Raw genomic sequence first — 25,151 nt, 5'->3', positions numbered from 1 at the left:
CCTCCCATAGGAATCAATGGCACTGTGCAGCTCCAACCTGGCCCAAAGAAAGTCACGATACCGAAGCTTGAATTAATCCGAAACTTTCATACTCAGCGCAACAATACGATTTTGTTGCACAAATTTTGTCTCAAGGTACGAAAAAGTTGACAAAAATACACTGAACAAACGATCGGAGCGTTCGTGGATTAGTAAATCTCCCCCTTTATGTGTTTATATGTTAAAGGTTAATGGTTTTGACTTATGTGGTCTTTATTATTTTTATAAAACTGGCCAATAAATCATCATGTTTGTATATAGTTCCAGCAAGTTACGTAGCTCCTTATAATAATTATATAACAAACAGGGATCTTACAATAAATTAGCAAAGGCATCCTACTGTTTTATAAAGACTTAAACAGTAAGATGTCTGTCTAGGCACTAAAATGTTGTGGGCAAAAAAGCTTTCAATATTAGGTAGTTAATTTGGTTAAAAAAAACGTATCTCTGTTTATATATCTGTTTTAATCTTCTCCGGCAATCACAGCTTTACTGAGCCACAGTGCATATAACATCATATAATAACAAGAGCCATGAATATCCTGTGAATTATATACTTATAAATGGCGCTTTGTAACATCATCGTTTATAATGGGTGCTTAGTGTTGTAATTTATGTGACATAACTTACTCAAACTTGTGTATCATACACAAGTCACTTTGGAGTTCCATGACTTTAAAAAAGGCTGAATGGAATTCCTTGGTATCCTTATATTTTACAAAAGACAGCACTTTATTCACTATATACACACAAAGAGAGTCTATATGTTTATTATTTTAATATATTACAGTCCTAGAAACAAATTATTTATTTTAAATTAAAATGTGATTGTAATAATAGTGTTAAAATTGTAAGTAAATTGTTTAAACACATAAGGGCCCCTCCACTGGCTCCCCTGCCACATCCCATGCACTTCTGAAGGGGCCCATGTTGCTTTTAGGAACCTTTAGGACCAAATTATGTATGATCCTGTCAGATTTACAAGGCTCTTTCACGCTGTAACAAGTCACTCCTTTGTTGAAAAAAGAGCTTATTAGTATCAGCAGTCTTCCTATTAATGTTTTAATTTTAGCACACTGTTTGTACATATATCGGAACCCTTATCCGGAAACCCATTATCCAGAAAGTTCTGAATTACGGAAAAGCCATCTCCCATAGACTCCATTTTAATAAAATAATTCACATTTTTAAAAATGTTTTTCTTTTTTCTCTTATAATAAAACAATACCTTGTATTTGATTCCAATTAAGATATAATTAATCCTTATTGGAGCCAAAACAATCCTATTGGATTTAATTACTGTTTAAATAATTTTATTAGCAGACTAAAGGTAGGAGATCTGAATTTCTGAAAGACCCCTTATCCGGAAAACCCCAGGACCCAAGCATTCTGGATAACTGGTTCCATACCTGTACATTTTTTTGGGATTATTAATTCAGCAGGGTGTTAGAACTCAGCGCTGCCTCTGACACCCAAAAAGTGTCAATCTGTTAGACAATTTTTAGCGCATTTACTAAATAAAACCCCAAGCTTAAATATATGCAACAGGAATATGGTGAACAAGACATATAAATGACCTTTGAATGCTTTCAGTACTAAACAAAAAAGAAAACATAATTCTCAGCGATCTTCATTACCTTTATTGCTGCCTTGGAAAACGATGCAAGACAGAATATGTTCCCAGGGAGCTAATATTTGAGTTTTATTGGAGCCCATGTTTTAAAGGAACAGTAACACCAAAAAATGAAAGTGTATAAAAATTAATATATTATGTACTATTGCCCTGCACTGGTAAAAGTTGTGTGTTTGCTTCTTAAACACTACTACAGTTTATATAAATACCCTGCTGTGTAGCCATGGGGGCAGCCATTTAAATTGAAAAAAGGAGAAAAGGCACAGGTTACTAAGCAGATAACAGATAAGTAGCATAGATTCCCATTGTATTCGACACAGTTATCTGTTATCTTCTTATGTAACTTGTGCCTTTTCTCCTTTTTTCAATTTAAATGGCTGCCCCCATGGCTACACAACAGCTATTTCTATTAACTACAGTAGTCTTTCTGAAGCAAACACACAACTTTTACCAGTGCAGGGCAACAGTACATTATATTTTACTTTTTTTTAAAACATTTTTATTTTTTAGTGTTACTGTTCCTTTAACATGACTTAACCATAGTATCCAGTTAGCTGCTTAGTAAAAGCTATTTACTGTGTGTTTAAATATAGCACAGGTTGAAACATATTTGGCCATGTCATGCAGGGATTGGATTATTGTTTATTCTAGTTAATAACCACTCTACAGTTTTATAGACCACTCTGTACAAAATGTCACTTATTCATCTTTGTAAGAATTATTGGGTAAGGAGATACATTTGTTAAAGGGCCACTGCACCTTAATTTTATTAATTTAAAAAATTGCTTTCTGTCATGTACATTGGCCCCAGTGGCCCCCAGGAATCCATATTTTGTTCATCTATGAAAAAGAAAGTACATTATCCAGCCCGGCCAAAAAGAAAAAAATGTAACCATTTGAAATTTACATAGATAACTAGATGCCACATTCTTCAAGGGTGTATAACATACACATTTGTGCTTTTAGATTTATTTTATGTAAGCAATGCACAAATCGCTTTACTGATAATACACAACATTATATGCAGTCCAACTGAGTTCCAGTGTGCCAGGACTAAATGTAGTCAATATACGCTAGTTTTTCGGATGCTTCCATTAGTACATGTATCAAGAGTATACCACGGCTGTGTGCTGTAAGATCTGACCTACCAAAGTGGGTACTAAGGTTGATACCTTTTTTAAAACCTCCTTTTCTATATTTTTACCTTCCCCATTAATAACATTAGCACCAAACATCATTTGTACCTTCCAGAAGGCAACCCTAGTGGGTGCAGATGGCTTCTACGTTTATGAACATACAGTATCGCACTGATCAACCATTTGAAATGTTGGGCCAGTAGTTTGGCGGCTAGAGCACATGAGCCTAAGGCTGATGTCCCATGGGGTGATTAATTGCCCATGGTTTCCTCCTGCTTGCAACTTTGCGATTTCGGAAAACAAAGTGATGCATATGCCCTTTCACTGGCGATTCATTTTATTGCCATTGGAAAAGCATTTCGAGGAGATTGGTCGCCCTCGGTTGCCAAAATTAACCAGAGGCGACTAATTTCTCCATGGGCCATGAGTCTAAGAGACACAAAACAAAATAAATGTAATCACACACTCAGCCATTTGTTTCCTCTGCTTAAATTGCTATTTTTTATTCAGCTTTTATCTTTTCATCAGGAACAAACTCTTGCGTGACAGTAATGGCTTAGATTACTGGTTCCATTCATTAAATGGTTCCTGAAATAATCTGCAAACGACTATACACTGCAATAAGTTTTGCATGGCATTAGGGGCTGAACATAACTGCAGCAAATTTGCCAACAGAAAAATTAACACATTTTTATCCTGTTCACACTATTTATACAATTTGGTTTAATACCAACAATTGCCTTATAGTATCACTGCTAAAGACTTGAAAGCAATTGTTTCCATTATGTTAACAATGTTCCCTTTTGGCTGCCCAATGCAAACACTCTTTTAACTGGCTACTAAGTATACAGACATGACTCCAAACATCTTTGTATTGATTTGAAAATAAGGACTGACAGTTTAAAAATAGTTTTGTTTATACTATTAATGTAAGCTGTGCACTATGATACATTTTTGGTGGCTAACCTCTAGGCTATGATTGGGACTGCTAATTGTTTTTTCTCATCACTAAGGCAGATCCTCCTTTAGTTCATAAGCCTTATTTACTAGTGCAGGTGATAAGAGTAAGTTCAAATACCAGCTAAGGTTGGGGCCGGTATTTTAAATTTATAGGCAAATTTGTAATAAATACTCAATCCACCCCTTTCTTCACTTCCTAGCTCCTGTACTCACCAAATCCACTGCCTATTCCATGCTTGATGACACATCTATGCCCCCTCAATGTCAGAACTCTGTCCCTGTGACATCATAGCTCTGCCCAATTACATCTCAATCGCCTCCAGCCCTGGCTGTTAAAGTTCTTGTAAAAAGGTGCCAATCCACACTCCCCAGCACACCCTGGCCTTTCCACTCTGTTCCACCTGGTGCACAGTACTTCTAGAGATGTTGGCACTCTCCACCACGATCCAAAATAGCACAAAATACCGGCACAACAGGATTTGTTTTAGCGGGATAAACCCTACTGATTTTAATAGTAGAAAACCATGTAACGTTTCGGGGGCACACCCCTTCGTCAGACTTGTAAAAAGGTGGCCACTCTAATTTGCGCCTGCACACACTCCTTTAAATTTCGGGCTTGCTCAGCCTGCTGTGATTATATATTTGCAAGTGAACACATGGAAGCAAAGGCATACTGCAATTGCTGGCAGCCTGCAAATGGCAGTAATTCCACAGTTCCATTTGCATGCTGCATCAGTTTGCAGATTGTGGTGTCTGCTGTAGTTTGGGGAAAATACTTACATTTGTTAAACAAATTATTGGTTATATGCATAATAAAATTTGATCTGGCACTTTTGCACTTACTTTGATATGACAACCCTTCCTCTAATAATGAGCAGAACTCTCCTTACCTTCTGTAGCGACCTTTATTTGTATGTCATTTATATGTTCAATATTTACAAGCTTCTGCTGTATACAACGCTGTGGAATTTGTTGGAGCTTTATACATGTATATAATAACAATTTTAATGTTTAGTCATCAAATAGAATATAAATTAGATATAATTAGATGTCTTATGTTTAACATATATCTTCAGTGGCTCCAGGCTCTCTAGAGTAAAGAAGGAGCTGATTTTGCTTTGCTTGGCGTGTGTTAGCATAATTGCAAAGATAATGTATTATTAATATCCTATCTGTCTTTTTATCCACTAGTGAGAACAGCATCTTCTTTGAAGCTGATGGTTTTTGGTCAGCTTTTTATTATGGTGCTGAAAAATGTTTATTATTTCTTACTAAAAGTAGCTTTATGTTAGGTCCAATTAAAACACCCGTTGACTATGTTCCTTTAGCCAATTTGTAATATCTAATAAAGGTGGGGGGTGCTAGGGCGAGATCTGGGCTAATTTTTCAATCTGATACAGGCTTTTTGCCATCGATGGGCAGCACCTCAATCATGACTGTGCAGCTACATTGGGGGAGAGAATGGCTAGAGGGTTGGAGTTTTCAGACTAGGCATGAGGAAAAATTCTGTGGTGATAGTGGGCATAGTAAGGAAAAATGTGGATGGAGACTTGGTTGGGGGTAATGATAATGGCAGGAAGGACCACAAGTTGTATATGCAAAATTCTTACACTGGTGTCAAGTCCCGATGGCCTAAAATGGGGTTTGAACTGTTGGTTCAGCTCAGTCTAGTTAGTGGTTGATGCAGGATATGGCACATAAAGGTTTACTCAAAATTAATGTGAACAAGGCACCAGGGCTAAATGGAATACACCCTTGAGTACTGACAGAGCTTAGTTCAGTTTTAGACCTGTCTCTATCTAACTGGTATGGTGGGAAAGTTATGGCTCGTTGAGGGAAAGGGTTTTGTACAGTGAGAGCTGTGAAGTTGTTGAATTCTGTCCCAGAATCAGTTGTACTGGCTGAAACATTAGATAGCTTCAAGAAGGAGTAGGATGTCATTTTAGCAAGTGAGGGAATACAGGGTTACGGGAGATAGCTCTTAGTACAAGTTCATCCGGGGACTGGTCCGATTGCCATCTTGGAGTCAGGAAATAATTTTTTCCCCTCTGCAGCAAATTAGAGAGGCTTCACTGGTTTTTTTTTTTTGGCCATTCTCTGGATCAACTAGTTGTTAAGCTGGTTATATATAGACATAAAAGGTTCAACTTGATGGACGTGTGTCTTTTTTAACCGTAACTATGTTACAGAGACACCACTGTGCAGAGGAGGATGTATCTAAAGTAAAAAAAAAAAAAAATCTACTGCTGCTTCTTTATAGACCCAGTTGATATCTCTGATGTGGTATGTGGATCGATAATTTGTTCATTTAGGAAATTAGAGAAAAGGTGTCTACTTGACACTGACTGATAATGTCAATTAGATATTGAAAACCATTTATTATTTGCTTCGTCAGCAGCATAATGATCCATGAGAAATCTGCAGCTAGGAATACGTGGAGAAAGTTCAAAAGGAAACACTGTAAGCCTAAGTGAAACAAAGTTCCACTGGTTTTAGTGGATCCATGTATAGGTATGGGATCTGTTATCTGGAAAGTCATTATCCAGAAAGTTCAGAGTTAATTTTAAGCAAATTATTCAAAACTTTAAATATTAAAGTATTAAAGAATTGTTAAACTATTTAAGAGATACAGAATTTCTGTGTCAGTGAAGGTTCCATTCTCCTTTATGCTTATGTCCAGTGCTTTTACAATAGAATCTGTTTTCAGTGAACATTTGTAGCTAAGAGCGAATTCTATTAATGTAATATTAGGGTTTAGATGTACTAATGAGGTTTGTAGCATTGACAGACCTGCAATTTAAAATGGCTGGCTTAAAAAAAACTTGCATGGATGTTTAGTTTCATATCAGCAGTACAACAACTATGCTTACACAGAAGCTTTTGCAATTATTGTTTTCATATGCTTGGGCAGTTTTGTCATGTTGCCTATGTTCCTGGGCATAGACAGTATGGTGCCTCAGAGTGAGGCCAGTTCATCTGCAGATGCCCCTCTACTCTAGGTGGGTGGTTGAGGAAGCAGCAGATGATGACTTCTCTTCAGATCAGCTTGTACATGCTGTCATGCTTTTATATAGCCACAGAAATGCCAGACTGGAGAGCTGCTGAATGAAAAGCTAAATAACTGAAAAACCACAAAAAATATATTATATATATATATATATATATATATATATATATTTATTTAATGGTGAACAACCCCTTTAAGACAAATTAAAGTAGAAAAAGTGCAGACCCAAACTTGTCTAAAAAATAGAGCATATTTTTTCACATTGATTGAACTCTCTGGGCTAAGTAATGTTGTTCTGATTCATAATTATGATTAATTATTAGTTTAGATTCATAATTATATTGCTAGATTAAGAAGCAATTCAGAATACATGAATTAATATTCATTATTTTACCTTGGGGGGAGATACAACTTGCATCGACTTTTGTGAAATGTAATTTAGAATTAGTAAGGTAATTTGTATGTTTATATTTGCTGGTAGGTTTTTGCATAAAATATTTATTGCTATCTGTGAATGTACATTTGAATAATGTTTTATAAATCATATCTTTTTAGTGTCTCATCTCATATCACAGTTGTTTCCATCTCTCATCACTCTTCGGTGACAGTTCCACTGAGATAAGGGGTATCTCTGCCTGCCAGTGTGTTATAGATATCAGTGATGTGCCTCCTGGGAAATGCCTAGCCACAATTCAAGGCACAGTGATTAGGTGGAAGTATCTTTTGTAAATGCTAGTAATTAAGCTAGTAGTTTTAATTGGAGTGCACTTTCTTATTCTAGAACAAAATTACATGTGCATCCCAGAAGTGTGCAAACTACAGCCTCATGAGGGTTTTCCTTGGCCTGCACTTAATGCAGAGCTTTATCACACTCAGTCTGTGCTTTGAGTCTACCCTTTATGAAAATATTGAGAAGTAGCTAAAGCCTAAAAAAATTGTATTGTTAACCATTTCTGTGTGCATTTTATTATTGAAGCCAATAGAAGTCTCTCTTGGATCCCCCTGTTCTAATACAGTTATTATTTGGACAAGCAGAATTATGAAAGCAATCTTTTAACAGGTAGCTGTGCTCAAAATTGTCTCTGTTGACTTATGGATTTGGTGTTTGGGTACTTGGCAAGGCAAATATTGGCTCGTCTTCCAAAAAGCAAAGCATCTGTTGAAAGGTGAATACAATTTAATCTGTTGCGTTAACTTTTCGCTGTCAAAGATAAAATTTCAGATGCTTTTGCTAGCAGAGACAGCTTGTGTGGTACAGATCTATTTGTTTCTGAAACAGAATATATTCCTTTATAATAGAGCATGTCATGTCATCCAGGCTCATTCTCATGCAAGTAAAGTAATATCTCTTTTCTGTAAACATGCAGAAGAGATTTGAAACAGAGAACAAGATATTATTTATCTTCAAACATCCAGCAAAACATACACCCTATAATTCAAGACCTCAAGAAGCTTTGATTTGTTAGCTTTACATTTGTGGGTTGTGACATGCAAGTTTACTGTATTCTACCACTGTATTTCCCATTCTAATTAGTTTTCTCTGTATCCTATTTCCATCTTTACCTTTTGATTAAATAAAGACAAAGTCAGAGACCATTTCACAAAAGTTTCATTCAAATATAAATAATACAAAATAACTTTTGTATGCTAAAATGTTTTGATGGGGGGGGGGGCTTACCTAATGTAGTTGATCATGTGTTTAAGTTTAGTTGTGCCATTGAAAACTGGAGTTCTAATTTGTAATAACTCTGGCCCATAGCAGTTTTAAACCAAACTTATAACCCATAATAAATGGTATAAATGGTGTCTGATTTAAATTTGATTTAAATAGATTTTTTCTTAACAATTTCATTTTTATTGGGATCAAAATTGATTTTTATAATACACTTTTATTGGAGCTCCCTGTAGACCCTATCTAGTTCCTGGTGTTTTTCATGTCTTATCATTTATTCAGAAGAAATGGATTTGGGTAACCAGTCATAGGTTTGCCCTTACACAGGTAAAGATAGCCCAGTGTCAAGGACATGAAGCTGCTGATTGATTTAAATCCTACAATGAGAGTGTTGAAGCGGAAGCCAACGGAATTTTGTCTCTAGTTAGATTTTTGGGGAAATGATATTTAAAGCAGCACAAAATGTAACTTTTTTTTTTATTATTTTTAGAGTTGTAAATAAGCAATACCTTGTGATAGACACCATGCCCCCTTCATTTTTTATGAAGCCACCTCCTGGTCAGGAAGTAATGCTAGCTTCAGGGTTCCCCTGCATCATTAAATGCAGCAGCACTCAATTTGGAACCAAAGGCAGGAAGGAGTGAACAGCACTGGCACAACTATATGGAGATGCAAGGAGCACTTGCGGAGAAATTGCAGGGACTGCAACTGCACCTTCGGACGTAAAGGAGTCCAATAATCTTTTAAGTATCTAGGAGTCCTGAAACTCTTACAAAAATAATTACATTTGTTACAGACATGTATGTTTTTTGTACTTTGTTGCATATTTTCAGGAAATATTTGCTTGAACTGTTTTTACTTACATAGTTCTGTGTTTTATAAATAGTTACTGTATCTGTTTATCTCTCTGTTTATGAAATACACAATGACTTTACTATTTTACCAGAGGTCAAAACACCCAACTTTGTGTAGTATAAATTTCATAGCTTTTGTACCTGCTTACTCAAAATAGAAGCTGAAGCATACACTAACAAGGATAGTCTACCAGGGACACAAAATACTTTGCTTTGTTTGTGTTTAATACAATTCATAAATTCCAACATGAGCCATATTCTATTCCTTTATACCTTTTCTGGTTGAGTTTACGTCACAGGTTGTATCTTTGTATCACAAACACCTCCTGCTTAAGTGGCAGTCCTGTAGCACTGATGCTTTCCCTTGATATGTTCACAGTGAACATTCTCCTATTTCACAATCTGTAGGCTAGAAACTAAAGACAGTCCAAGCTTAATTTCTTATCTGCAGACGCACCATGCAATGGCCTCCAATCTGCAAATAAGTATAAGTAAGCCTTTTATAATAAAAGCCCCTAAAAAGACTTTATAAAGCCTCCAGAATAACATACCTTTCTCCCTGCACTCAGTCTCATGCAGATTCTGTAACATGAAAGACTAGGAAGTACCTGAGAGAGCTGCATTTGAGCTGCTTGTAATACAGAATCTGCATTAGACTGAATGCAGGGAGAAAGGTATGTTATTCTGGTCACTATTTAAAGTCATTTTAGAGATAGATAAAAAAAAAAAAAAGGTTTACTTACCCTTTAAATAACCAACCAATATTTATACTATGTAAATGTCAGTCGGGATTGTTGGATTGAAAATTATATGAGGTTTTATCGGTAGGTGTGTGGCCAGCTTTACATATGAGCAGGAAGAAGAGCAGGGAATTTTATCAGCTTATAATGAAAACTGTGCAGTTCTACATTTGTAAAGAGCGATTTGGTGCTGCAGTTCAGGTTTGGCTTTCACAGCTGCTTGTGAAGTCATTTCTGGGACATCTGCACATGGTGTTACCTGGCTTAGAGTCTTCATGCTATTGCAACTCCCACAAATGATGTGAAGTGTCACTGCTCCTATAAAAAGGACCAATTACCACAGTTGTGTTAAAAATAGATTTTATTAGCATCTGCTTGAGAGTTCCCCATCAGCTGCACACAGTGATGCTTTTTTCAGAACTGAGTAAACTCAACAGAAAACAGCAATGCTCTGTATTTGCTGCAGACTTTTCCCTCTTGTTCCTTTCAGCCCCAAGCCGTGGCCAGTCTATGAAATGTTTCTTTGAAATCCCACACCTCATTACATCCTTTTCACCTTTTGGTAAGAGATGTCTGTGGTCATGGAGTCTGCGGGATTCAGTTCACAAACAGTTGCTCGCATTATTTGGAAAGCACATGAGTATATTTCATGGCCTATGGAGAACATGAATATCTTTAATTGGTGCTTCATACTTCCTGCCTATTATTAGGTTTGGCAACATGATGTGTTCTTGGTCTACTGAATGAGTAAGGCTCAGTCTGCATTTCTGAGCTCGACACTATGCTTGCTGCTCCAGAAAGGATGTCATATGTAATATTATACCGAAAGCCTTCTAAACCTTTTTAAAGTACACAGATTCTTCAGTGTTAAAAAAAAAACATATGTGCTGTTTGTGTGGGGGTATTTATGTGTGTGTGTATATATATATTATACAGGTATGGGACCTGTTATCTGAAATGCTTGGGACCTATGGTTTTCTGTGTTATGGATTTTTATGTAATTTGGATCTTCATACTTTAACTCTAACTAAAAAATAATTTAATCATAAGCCCAATAAGATTGTTTTGTCACCAATAAGGATTAATTATAACTCATGTACAAGATATTGATTTATTATTACAGAGAAAAAGGAAATCACTTTTACAAATCTGAATTAGTGGCTTATAATGGAGTTTGTGGGAAATGGCCTTCCCATAATTCAGAGCATTCTGGATAACAGGTTTCCAGATATGTGTGTGTAGAAAAGTGTGCAGTACTTACTTACAGTAGCTTAGTGTTTAATAAATAGTGGATATCAGTGTTTTTGTTTTTTTTTAAGGACAGGGGTATATTTATCATTCTGTGTAAAAAGTGGAGTGGAGCATTACTGGTGATGTTGTCCAGGGCAACCAATCAGCAATTAGATTTCAACAGTTAGAAAACCAAAGCAAAACATCTGATTGGCTGCTATGAGCAACATCACAGGTAATGTTTTACTCCACTTTTTACACAGCATGATAAATAAACCGTGTAATGGCACATGGGCAGTTTAGGGCCTGCATTCAAAAGAAGTACCAGAGGGCCTGCAACCCACCGCCACTGAAATTACCTGATATTGCCCAAGTACATTTTAGAGGCAGCTATCAATAACAACACTTCAGAGGTTTAATTTTTGTTGCTCAGCATCTCTCTTTGAAGTCTGCTGTGCTCTTATTCCAGGGATTAGCTATATATATATATATATATATATATATATATATATATATATATATATATATATATATATATATATATATATATAGGCAGCAGCTTCTTTAAGCAAGGGTGTCCTGGGCATTTTGGTAATTCTCAAAACATCATCTTTTTTGCAATATATAATTTTTTAGTAAAGTTAATTGTGTATTTTGTATTGCTGGGACTGTAACATCTGTATGCTGTATGATTTCATTGGCAACATCCCCTTTAAGTAAATGTTGTCGCCATAAGGTCGGCTCCCAAAACTGAAAGTCATTAAAGTGGTCTGCACACTAGCATGGCTGCCACTTAACTGTGCTTGTCAGTAGTTTGGCATGTAATCAAAACAGCAAGCGTGCCATTGTAGCATGTTTTGCTGCTGGTGGAGAGTAAACCAACAGTTGGACTAATGAGATCTGTCGTTAACAGTAGAATATTTTACAGTAATAAGCAGAGCTGGGAGAAGAATGTCAGCATAAACTGTAACTGGGAAAACCTTATGGGTTCAAAGAATGCAGCCTTGCATTCTTTCTCCTCAAGGCTTCTTTCTGTTAAATGTAATCTTTTTTTATAGATTAAAAATACAATTGCCCTGAGGTAGTGCAGGATAAGAAGTGCCCATAAGCAGTCCCATTTTGTAGGCTAGAAAACTTATAGAAGCTACAGATGGCCAGACTGCATGTGTCTGTCACAATAATTTGCTGAATCTTGTCAACAGAACTTGGAATGCTAATTTATCTGCATTTTGTCATGCATGTTCAATGTCAGGAGGGGGTGAGGTCAAATACAGGAAGGAGGGGGCCACTAATATGAGGAAAAGACCAGTAAAATAGGCTTCGCAGGGACTGGAGTGTAATCAAAGCAAAGACCAATAATTGTATTGTTGATTGGGAACCAGGCCATGCTGGTAGAACACTGATACTATGCACAAGGTCACAGGGTAGTGAGAGTGAGACTTTTGCCACCTACTCTCAGTATAGACACGTGGCTGCCATTTCATTCTCATCATTCCATTTCAAGTGAAGCAGTGTTGACCTGTTTTAATTGGAGTGCTGTTTTGTAGTAAGTGTTATAATATGTATTGTAGTTTTCCTAACACTGTGTTAAGTGTTGAACCTATCTGCTACTATCTGCTATTAAAAGAAACCAATATTTGAAGAATTCTCGAGTGTTGTCGATTAGTAATAAAAGTCACTAAGCTTGCCCAGTAGCAGTTAGCAATTGCAACCAATAAAATGATTGCTTTTAAACAGGTGACCAGTAACTGGCTTCTGCTGATTGGTTGCTATGGGTTACCTCTCCTGGGCAAACTTAGTGCCTATTATTACATAACCCCCAACGATTCTAAATGTTATAGTTTAGCTCCATGGCTTTGCCAATCAGCACAGACCCCCTACCCCCCTCACAGGAAGTTTCACCTATTACCTTGGGTTTGTTATATGGATAATCTAACATGTTGAAAATGTTAACTTCTTGTAAATTCTATGTTACTAACATGCAGCAATTGGCTTACAGAAACTGGTGCTTAAAATGGGAGATTGGAAGTAGGTAGGCACAGCAAGAATATGCAACCTAAATCTCATCCACAAAGACAGGGTGCCTTTCTGCAGGTGGTGCCTTTATGATGTTACATTTCAATTTGCAAAAGTATTCATGCTCTGTATTAATAAGAGTGTCAAGTCATTTAAATAAGATATATTGAATCTTGTATAATACTGGCTTGTTGGTTCAATATCTTGTGTTTTAGGGCAACCTGAAAACTTAAAGACTCTAAAAAATATACATCATAAAATAAAAATAATGTATTCTGCTTATATCAACTAAACTATATGCAGTATAACAGCATAGAATTTTTACAGACTTGTCTGTTTAAAAACCACCAGATGGCAAAGCTACAGGGGAAATTCATGCAATTCTGCCACCAGAAAGAGAGCCTGGCAACCCTTTGCTTCCCATTCCTACTTCTCTTTGTCTTAAACCCCCCCCTGTTGGTTCCACTGGACCACTTTCCTCAGCAGGCACTTTTTATAGACGTGGAGGAAAGCAGATCTCTCAGGTGCTACATGGAGTGCACCATGTATTGCCACGAAAAACATGAACGTATGCATTTTCACGCCAATATCCACTCTGTGTAGCTCTACACAGGCCGATGCTAGGCCTGTCAATGGACAATACATACCTGTAATACAGCTTTTTTATTTATTGTGTTAGCCTTTGTTGTGCCTCTATCTAGGACACCCTGTCACTAATCTGTGGTATTAAGGATCGTTGTGCAGAGGCAAAAATAATTACAATAATTAAAATATTAGAAATGTATTGTGGAAGTGGTTATAGCCACCCAATGGTGATGTACCTATATCAGCCGTCTCACAGACATTACTATTAGTTGACCTTGACAGGGAGGAGTTGTAAAAAAAAAAAAAATGGGGTGGCATGATTTGCATCATTTTTATTTTATTTTTCCAGCCTGGGCATCAAATGTAAAAATTTGATAGACAGTTTAAACAATTTAACCAGACCCGCTTTGACTTTGTTTGGGTTCAAATAGTTGAACTACAATTTGTAGTGGTTGTGATGATGCAGGACATTGTAATAAAACGTAATAAAATATTTTGTCTAATCATTTTATTCAGACACTTGTTTTGTTGCTGATATATTTGCTGCTTGTGGATGGATGTTCTGTTTTAAAGCTGTGCTTTGAATAACATTTTGTAGGCAAAGTGAATGATTGTTGTGCATAGCTTAGATGGCCGCTTACTGCTGGATTTGTATTCACAACCAGGACTTTTTATGACTCTTGTTCCCACTTGGCTGCACTGTTTGCCAGCAGTTTGTCAGTATATTATAAATTAAAACTGCTGTGCTGATATGGAAGATTGAACCACAGATTTGGAAGAAATCCCTGGAGAAGCCCAAGACACAAAGTAATTGTGTTTTTAAAGCCTCCTCCTTGCTCTCTCTTTGATCATAGGCATTTCACTTCATCACTTCCCTATTGCGGTACCACTGTTATATTGCATGGAACAAGAACCCCCCCCATACCTTTTATTGATTTTCTACCAGTAGCGAAAAAGTGCTTGATGTGCAATAAGGATCTTTCTATCTTTATCCATTTGTGTTTATCAACAGCTTTTCAAAATATTTGGTGTATAATTTTAATCAGTTGTAGGCTGTGGTCATTGCATTGAAATAGTTCTTATATTTGGCAAACTGTAGATCCCTGGCTTATAATTAAAAATAAAGAAGATAAAGTATCTTAATTCTTTCAAGAGAAATGCTCTTCAGTCTCACACTGTATTCTTTGCACAGGTGTTAGAAGGGGTAGGTAGGTTACCTTTCATCTATAGAAACCCATTTATACCCTGTATGATTCTATTTTTAACATAATGGATAATCAGTAACATCAACAGGTTTTGTTGACCCCCAGAGGGAGCAGATTTGTTGGTAGTCAAAAGCAAATCGAACAATTTACATCTTACACCGTACAGCTCCTCCTAGCAAACGCACTAAAACAAACTGGACACATCACACATTCCATAGAAACAAGTCCAGAAAAATAGCCTCAGGCATAGCTAAAGAAGCAGGAAACCACAAACAATTAGGCATGCTGGTCTCAAAATTTGTGTACACATGGCTTAATGACAACTCTGACAAGGTGTGGTAAATAATGATAAAATAAAAGGGACATGGAAAGGGGGAAATGAGAATTGGATAATAGCTCTTAAGCAAAGGGCAATGAAAAAGAACAGAAAGCAACCAAAGGAGAAAGTACAAAGGAGAGGTGGAGCAAAGGCAAGTGGTATTGCAATATTAAAAATAAAAAATAAATAAATATTAATAATCAAAAATAAAAATATTTAAACAGTAATTAAACCCAACAGGATTGGTTTGGCTCCAGAAAGGATTAATTATATGTTAGTTAGGAACACGTACAAGCTACTGTTTTATTATTACAAAGAAAAACAAAACCATTCTTAAAAATGAGAATTATTTAATTAAAATGGAGTCTATGGGAAATGGCCCTTCCATAATTCTGAACTTTTTGGATAATGGGTTTCCGGATAAGGGGTCCGATACCTGTAATTAAAAAAAAAAAGAAAAGGTTAGATATTTATTAATAAACAATATATCTTTGAGGTCTGCATTAAAAATAATGATGTGTTTGTCCCAAAATGGAAGATATCTTACTGCAGTATTGTACCCTGCGACTGTGCAGGCTGAAGGCGTCCATAACAGATTTAATGTTATTAGTTTTCTGGTACCAGAAATCATTTCTGAGATTTTCCAAGGTTAGTGAACACAAGCAGGTGAAATAAGGTTCATTGCTGTGTCCACTGATTCAGAATAAAAACAGTTGTTAAAATGTTAGGAGCTCTGTTAGGAGCACAAAGGTGTTTGATTTATTTTCAGTTTTGATGTTAAATTATGAGGAAGCATTGTATCAAGGCTTTCTGGTTTGCCAACGCTGGGATTTTATACATTTGCCACACAGTAAGGCAAGTTCCAAACGCAAGGCCATGAGGTTCTAGGGTGGCCAATGTCAATATACTTTCTTCATTAATTGTTGTACTACGGTAGAAAGAACGTCAAAGTCTGATTAGCCAAAGCACTTTTAAAGGCAGATGATTTCTATTGGGTCACATATAGAAGAGGAAAACTTCAGTACAGGACTTCAGATTGTCTGTGATTTAAGTTCCAAGAGGTATGAAACACGTTAGGCTTTTGTGGACATGTAATTTCTTAAAAAAATATTAACTTTTTATTTTAATTGAACCTGTCAATATTGGAGATACTGGCTGCCTGTTTTCATGTTCATGGTGAAATCAACTCCCTTTGGCTGTAAGTTTGGTGCTTGGCACCCAAACCCAACATTTCTACTGGTGAGTTTTAGTCATCTTACATCCTATGGAGCAGCCTTTTCTCTCTTTTTACCAAACCAAACAGTGTTCAGCCATGTTTAATCTTTCTCGCATTAACTGTATAAAGGTATTGCCTTCTTTCCTTATTTGGTATGTTATTTCATACACATTGTGGGCTACGGGGGTCTTTTTCTTTGTAACAGTTTTTATAAGGAACATACTTTTGTGTTGTGTGGCACAAAAATATCAACCTTTTGCATGGTTTATGCTCATGACATAATATTATGCACATTTTCACTTGCCTGAGTATGTTTCAAGCTTAAATATTAATTATATCACATTGAGAGAAGTACCAGCTACTCCTTTATATCAAGATGACTGCTAAGGCAATAGGTCACTTGGGTCTAGTTATCATTGTGATTTCTGTCAGCAATAGAATTTTTCCATGATATTGTATCAGGGGATATCACTACATACATACATAAGTGTCTGATCAAAGTCATTTGTACCGAACCAGTCACTGTGTTGTGGCTCTGTAGCCTGCAAGGCAGATGATGTTTCTGAAACTCTCAACAGATGCGTGTTGGTATTAAGGTTGCATTAACTAACATGTTTAATATTAGCAACTATGTTTTCTTCTGTTATACAAGTAAACCCTTGTCTTGTTGGTCTTACTGAAATCCTGCTTTGGGCATAATTTGGATCTGTATGTCTCTCATTTCCAGTGGTTTATTATATTACATCGGTTAGGAACAGCATACATTTGGAAAGCCCTGTCACCATTAAACTGGCTAAAGCAAAATCATTGTGCAAAATATTTTTGAACACAAAGATTCCGCATCTTAATAATGCACAAGTTCAGACTGTAGGAACCAACAGGAATACATTTTTGCCTAATTTTCATCGACATAATGAAGCATTGCTGAAGACACTGCTCTGGGAGATTTGATTTGTTCTTGACAATTGTTGAAGCAATAAGAAGTCAGCACTCACCAATGGAAATAAAGACTATTGGTACACATCAGTTGGCAACCACACTAGGCCAGACAAAATCAATAGTCTTCAGGTAGACAGCACCAGAAAGAATTAAGTTAAAAAACCTTTATTGTAGACAGGGCTTTTACATCTTGGACAACAGCGATGTTTCAGGCTCACAATAGCCTTTCCTCAAGATCTAATTATTACTTTTCAATTAGATCAATAGTAGCAGACTGTTAAACATTCAAACCTGTATAAAATGCTAAAACTAAGGCAAATGTTTAAAAGCACAAATGCTCCAATAGTTTTTTGACACAAGTCATGCGGTTAAATATACCAGGAATAATAGAGAAAATGATTGTACAGGTATGGGATCCCTTATCTGGAAACCCATTATCCAGAAAGCTCCGAATTACAGAAAGCCCGTCTCCCATAGACTCCATTTTCATCAAATAATTCAGAATTTTAAAACTGATTTTCTTTTTTCTCTGTAGTAATAACAGTGCCTTGTAATTGATCCCAACTAAGATATAAATAATCCTAATTGGATTGGCAAAACAATCCTATTGGGTTTAATTAATGTTTTATTAATTTTTTAGTAGACTTAAGGTAGGAGATCCAAATTACAGAAAGATCCTACAGAAATGTAGGAAATGCAGGTAATTTAACACCTCAAAACTTGAATGCTTGCATTTATGAAATAAAAAAAAATCATCTTTATAAGATGGAAAGGCATTTTATAAAATGCTACTATAAATGGTACTATTTATTTTTTTATTAGCATCATGACCTTTATTGATCAAACAGCATGTGTTGCATATACATCAGTGATCTCAACCAATGTTATGAAAATTTAGAGCATATATTACAACTGATATATATGGTAGAAAAATATTCTGTTTTCTATAGTACATCTTTTATTGCATATATACGAAAAAAGAAAACATTATAAACAAAAGGAATAAAACATAAACCGAATTGAGCACGGGCATATGTTTGCAGCACCTTTATTCAATGGGGGTTTTGTTGCAGTGGGGGGGGGGGGGAATCCAATAATTACCAAGTTAGGTGGGAAACCAAGAGCCCCAGACCTTTTCTCAGGGATAGCTCTCTCAGTATATGCGGTTGAAGTATTTCTGTATTTGTTCTAGCCACAGGTGGTCTACACCCTTCCAAAGCAAAGTTCTGAATCTCTGGGCCTGGAAAAGACTCTGAGATATACCAGTTGGCTGTAGTTTATTTTCCTGGGAGACATAACATGCGCCTAGTATGGCCTTTTTTGGAGTTGGGTGGAATTATACATCGGTCACCTCTGTAATTGTGGCAGATACGTCACGCCAGTAACCTTGCAATCTCTGATACTCCCGCATCAAGGTACCTGGGGCAGGGGGGAGGTAGCTTGGGATTTATCCTATGCAAACATATTGGCGTATAGTTTGCTTTATGATGTAACGCTGGATTAATTTTTGATCTGCATTGGGGGAAACAAAACCTGGTTCCTCCTAGGACATCTGACCATCTGACCATCATCAGTATGGGTGCGAATATCAGCTTGGAAAGAGGCTAGCATTGGATTTACCATATCTGCAGAGTCTTAATACAATTCTCTGTACAAGTTGGATATTAAGTGCCGATTGACCAGCAGTTCCAAGTGGTTTTCCTACCTTGAAGTGGTAGATAGATAAGCATTCTTCACCTGTCTGTACGTGAGACAGGGATTACTTGGAATCCCATACCAGTTTCAGAGTTGTCCTGTATTAAATGGTGTTCTAGTTTTACGCCTCTGTTACTCCATGCATGGCCAGTCTTTAAGTGGATGAATTCTAGTTCTAGGTTGTCCCATATTGGTGTGTCTGGGTGTTTAGACTGATGGGCACATATTGCTTTCAAACACATGCAGGTTGTTTGGCCCTACCCATTGGGATTTTTAGCATTGCCTGTAGCAGTGGTACCCCTGGGTTATTGTGTTAAATGGGCTGTAGTGCTTCTCTCCCACTGTCCACTGCCTTTTTTAGATGTCTAGTCTATTTAGTCTGCTCCTGCCCATTCATCAAATAAATGAGCCCATCATTTTGTCCAGTTTTTGGAAGAAGGCATTGGGGATTGTTATTGGTGAGTGTGTGAGCATATATAAAATCTTGGGCAATATTGTCATTTTAATTAGGCTAATGCACCCCTGTGGGCTAAGATGTAGGCTTGCCCACTGTCTGATATTCAGTAGTGGCAGGATATTCATTACCCAGTAGTGAATACCCCAAGTACTTGAATTTTGAGGCTACCACCAGTGCATGGTCCTTAGGGATTAAGTTGTCTGCTTGTTTGTCTTCCAGGAACAGGGTGGATTTGGAGAGATTTACCCTTAGTAGTCCCTAAAACCCTTCATTGTGTAGGCAAAAGACACATTACAGTCTGCTAGGTATACCAAAGAGTCATCAGCATAAAGCATAATGATCTCTGAGTCCCATTAAATAATAGCTGCCAGTGGTTCAATCCTAATTGTGAACAGGGATGGGGGCCCCCTGCCTCGTTCTGTGTAAGTGTGTGGAGGATAACCCATTAATCACTGTTGAGACTGAGGGTTTAGAGTAATGTAGCTGGGTGCAGGCCAGGAAGTGGGGGCCAAAGCCCATTTTACTATAAATGCTACTATAAAGATTAAAAAAAAAAAAAAAAGATAATTCTGAACTTGTTTCCAGATGTCGCAGTTTTGTATGTTTGTCTCATGCATTAATATTGGCTTTTGCCTATTTAGAAAGCTAAATCATCGGATAAATAGTATAATTGGTTATAGTAAACAAGTGTTCCTGAGCAATAAGCACCTGCAGGGGGGAGTTGTTTTTTCACTTGTGTGTGCCCTTGACATTTGAGAGAGAATTCCTGTTACAAGGAAATGCATGCTGTGCTTGATGTAAAATGCAATGTTGTATATTCAGTGTTTGCTGTATTTATTTAGAATCTGATTAACAGAAATATCCTGAAATGCTTAAGAAATGCAAGAATGTTACACTTCCTGTAGTTTTAATTAGGAATATAGTTAGCTACTCATCAGCCTAATGAGTTGTATGCTGGACCAGAAATTGAATTTCTTATTTTATTAAGCCTTCATCTGACATAAGCAAGTTCATATTGTGCCCACTGCAAACTGGCACAAATGTTTATGCCAGATTCAGGAGGTGCAAAGATGTGCATTGTTTATGGAATTGCACACATTCAGGTCAAGCTGCAACTGCTAGTTAGGGGTAGCACATGATTGGGACACTCAAAATTATAAGCAATCCAATTGGCACAATATTGACCACCTATAAGTACAGATAAAGGCAAGTGTCCGCTATGGTAGGCTTAAACTAAGGTAGGCCCTACTACTAAGTAGGGATTATTTATGATGAAAATTTTGATATATCTATATATCCGATAAGTGGACCAGCACTCCAGTATTCATGAAAGCAAAGTCTTTTATTTTACCATCTCTCATAACTGGCAAATACTAGCAAACAAAATAGTAGTAAAACACTGCTTGGCTTATTCTTTTTCAGTGTGCACAGTTAGGCATGTACCTGGAGGGGAAAACTTCACTGCTGGCAGAATCAGCTGAAGCTGGCCATACGTGGTAAGGTCGCCAAATGAGCGGATCTTTTCCCGATATGCCCACCTATGGGTGCCCTATATTGGGCTAATTCAGGCTAATTCTGATATCGGCAGCTAAAATCGGCCCCTGCATGGCCACCTTGAGTTAAGAACTCACAAGATTCCTGATGCTTTCCTAAGGTGCCTGTAAATTATATTTACAATGTCATTCCACACTATTTCTTAAAAAATAATTTCACAGTAAATAGGTCTGACTGTGGCAGATTTAGTGTATTAGAGTGTTTACATTCGTAATAGCAGAAAATGAGGAGGGTGGGGATTAGAGGATCAGGTTAATCCCTATTTTTGTAGGCTTGCTTACATGGTAAATACTGCTGTGTAAACAGACTGTTTGTCAGTTAGGATTTATACTGCATGGGATTGTAATGACACATACATCATAGATTATAATAGTGGATAGGGACGTGAAGGGGACAGTTGACCCAGAAATACATTTTTAAGCTAATTTCACACGGAGAAGGATTTTCAACAGCAATGTGCATCAGCTCACCTTGACGGAACAGTTACTCAATGCATATTGCCACTGTTTGCAATGACTTGAGCACCAAAGTCAGGAGAGAATAATTGACAAAATTCACCTGTTCTTGTGTCTATGGAGATACCCAATCATTAGTAGACCTGTCGCTAGCAACCAGAAGGTAATCACTGTTGGCAGGACTTAAGTGATCTAAGTGATCTCCAAGTGTATTTATTATACTGGGGGACATCATGTTGAATACATCCTATATAATAATCCCAATTGCAGAATTATCTACTAAGAAGCCTTTTAGCTTTTCTAGCAGTCTGCAACCATGTGTTTAAAGTTAGGATAAAATACATTCAGCAAACTCAGGCATGTTAAAGTACAAATCTCAAATTTAAGTCAATTTACAATGTAGACCAATTTTTCTTATGATAACCACAGATATTTCCCTGTCTGAGGCTTTAGATGTGGGTTTTTGTCTTCCTCTGGGTCAGCTAGCAGTTGGACAGGTTTCTGTTAGACAAAAACTTTGAACTTGATGGGCATGTCTGTTTTCAGCTTCAGTTATTATGCACTACATCGCACATAAAGCATTATATTAAAGCCTTACATATTAATAAATCTATGAGATAAGATTTCAAGCAGAATCAAATGAAAGTTGTACATTAATTTAAGGGGTAGTTCACCTTTAAGCTAACTTTTAGTATGTTACAGAATAGCCAATTCTAAGCAACTTTTCAATTGGTCTTCATTATTTATTTTTTATAGTTTTTAAATTAGTTGCCATCTTCATCTAATTCCTTGCAGCTTTCAAATGGGGGTCACTGACCCCGGCAGCCAGAAAACTATTGCTCTTCAGGCTACAGTTTTATTTTTTTTTTGTTACTTTTGATAACTTATGTTTCTATTCGGTCCCTCTCCTATTCATATTCCTGTCTCTCATGCAAACCACTCCCTGGTTGCTAAGGTAATTTGGACCATAGCAACCAGATAGCTGCTGAAACTCCAAACTGGAAAGCTGCTGAACACACTGAAATAATTAAAAAAAAACTAGAAATAATGAAAAATGAAGACCAATTGCAAACTGTCTCATAATATTAGTCTCTACATCATACTAAAAGTTAACTGAAAGGTGAACAACCCCTTTAAGTATTCTCCACAAGTGTGTTTTTCTTCTCCCTGATGCCATATAAGCTTTAATGGTGGGAGCAGCATTCACTGAACACAAGTTTGAAAAGTGTATGAAAATATCATTTCATTGCAAACTACAAAAATCACCACAGTTGAAACACCTAAATTCCTTAATCACATGAAAATGCAGTTGAATTTTCTTATGAGATTGGAAAGTTCAAGTATTTTAGCAGCAGCAATTCCCGCAGTTCACATTGAATAGATATTTCCAGGGGTTCTTTGCTGCCCGCAGGGAGCACCTCTTCCCAAGGAGGACACTGCCATTTGTTTTCTGTGAAATGTTCTTTGTCCTTGGTTAGGTTATTAAAAGCTCATAATGGCAAAATTAATATCAGACTTTCATTATTAGTGACCCTGTATAGCAAAACTTATGGAAAATGCATTGACCTTAATATTAATATAAGTATGGGACCTGTTATCCGGAATGCTCGGGACCTGGGGTTTTCCAGATAAGGGACCCGTAATTTGGATCTCCATAACTTAAATCTGCTAAACATCATTTAAATATTGAATAAACCCAGTAGGCTTCTTTTGCCTCCAATAAGGATTAATTATATGTTAGTTGGGATCAAGTACAAGGTACTGTTTTATTATTACAGGGAAAAAGAAAAGAATTTATAAAAATTAGAATTATTTGCTTAGAATAAAGTCTATGGGCGATGGACTTTCCGTAATTCGGAACTTTCTGGATAACTGGTTTCCGGATAAGAGATCCCATGCCTGTAAAGTTCAGGTAGCATTTAAAGGAAAGCCGAATTTACCAATATGTTAGACAGCGCCTAGTGAATTGAATTGGTAAGTATATTTCCTGCATCAGTGCCCCTCTGTGGGGGGAAAAAAGTCACCGCTCTGGAAATTTCTAAAGCATCACAGTGCTGCTATGTTATCTTTAGTTCCAGGCATCCCTTAGGATTTAATATACTGCACAAGTCTGTGAGAGGAACGGCTGGCAAGTACAGGAGAGATGGCCTTGCGATGCTGCTTTAGAAATTCAATGCATTTTTTCTGCAGAGAAGTGGCCATCTGGGGAATAAGCTTACTGATTGAATTCACAGAAGGGTGCCTAACACACTGGCAACCAGTTCATTCAGATTTCCTTATCCTTTAAATCGATGTGAATCAGTGGATTACTCTGTGCTGAATGTGAGTGGGACTTTTTTCATATTAGACAATTTCATAGTCCTAATTTGACCCCTAATTCAGAAATAAATTTATTCTGCACTCTCAATTAAAAATATAAAAATGTCTTTATTAAAACATGATTAATAAATACATACCAGCCCTACAGATTTCGGTATGTATTTTTTAATCGTGCTTCAATAAAGACTTTTTTTCGTATTTATAATTGGGTGTGCAGATTATGTTTATGCAGGATTAATACCCCAATGGGGCTTTTTCTGCGCTCTAGTGCTAGCTGAGCACCTGTTACCCCTCAGCTTTGAAGTTATTTTGCCCTAGTTCTGGAATTCAAATATTTGCTTTTTGTTTCGCATTAGAATATTATCTTTCATTAATATATTATCCTTCATTAAAATATTATCCTTCATTAAAATAGCACTGACCTAGAACCATGCCCTACAGATACTGTCTAATCTTATACATTATTTCCTGTCCCAGGTTAGTTTACAATCTGATTTTCCTCCCACGTTTCACTGTTTAGGACAGGGATCTTAATCTCTGGACCTATGCAGCTTTTCTCAGCTGGCTAGTTGAGACTAGTGCAGATGGGTGTCATTTACAAGTGATGGAGGCTGTGGTTTAGGTTTCAGGGGATTAGAACATCTCCTCAGCTTCATTTAAAGCTTTATATTTCATTTGTAAATTATTCATACCCAGTAAAAGGTTTTACCAAGCTTTGCTAAGTTTTTCACCCCTGGGAGACAATACAACATTCCCTACATTAGCACTTTCTGTTCAGATAAAAGCAGTGAATGTTCATCCATTGATTGCAGCTAATATTATGTATACACTGTATTTGCAAAATGTTTTTACAAAAACAAAGTCTTGCAAATCTTGCAAAGATTTTTTTTTAGAAACTTAAGGTGGGCATACAAAGGCCAACAAAAGCTGCCCACTTGGTCCTTCCAGATGTATTGGCTGTGTATGGGGACTGTCCTGCCTGACCAATATCCTGATCAGGACAGGTTTGAAAATCCAATCATATGGGGAGCACATTGGTGTGCTGATCCGGTCTTAATTTGATGGGCCTCCATAGGCCGCATTGCTAGGACCAACAATCACTTCATCCTGATTTGGTCCT

General features: G+C 36.8%; 1 protein-coding gene across 1 annotated transcript in view; it reads left to right on the top strand.

Annotated features, from left to right (window-relative positions):
* The window catches only part of tspan7 (tetraspanin 7), a 49,816-nt gene that overhangs the window by 9,211 nt on the left and 15,454 nt on the right, over positions 1 to 25,151 (top strand).

This window comes from Xenopus tropicalis, chromosome 2 (assembly GCF_000004195.4).
Source record: "Xenopus tropicalis strain Nigerian chromosome 2, UCB_Xtro_10.0, whole genome shotgun sequence".
In the NCBI taxonomy this organism is placed as follows: domain Eukaryota; kingdom Metazoa; phylum Chordata; class Amphibia; order Anura; family Pipidae; genus Xenopus; species Xenopus tropicalis.
Note: the sequence above shows the minus strand (reverse complement) of the source record. Positions and strands in the feature narration are given on the sequence as shown.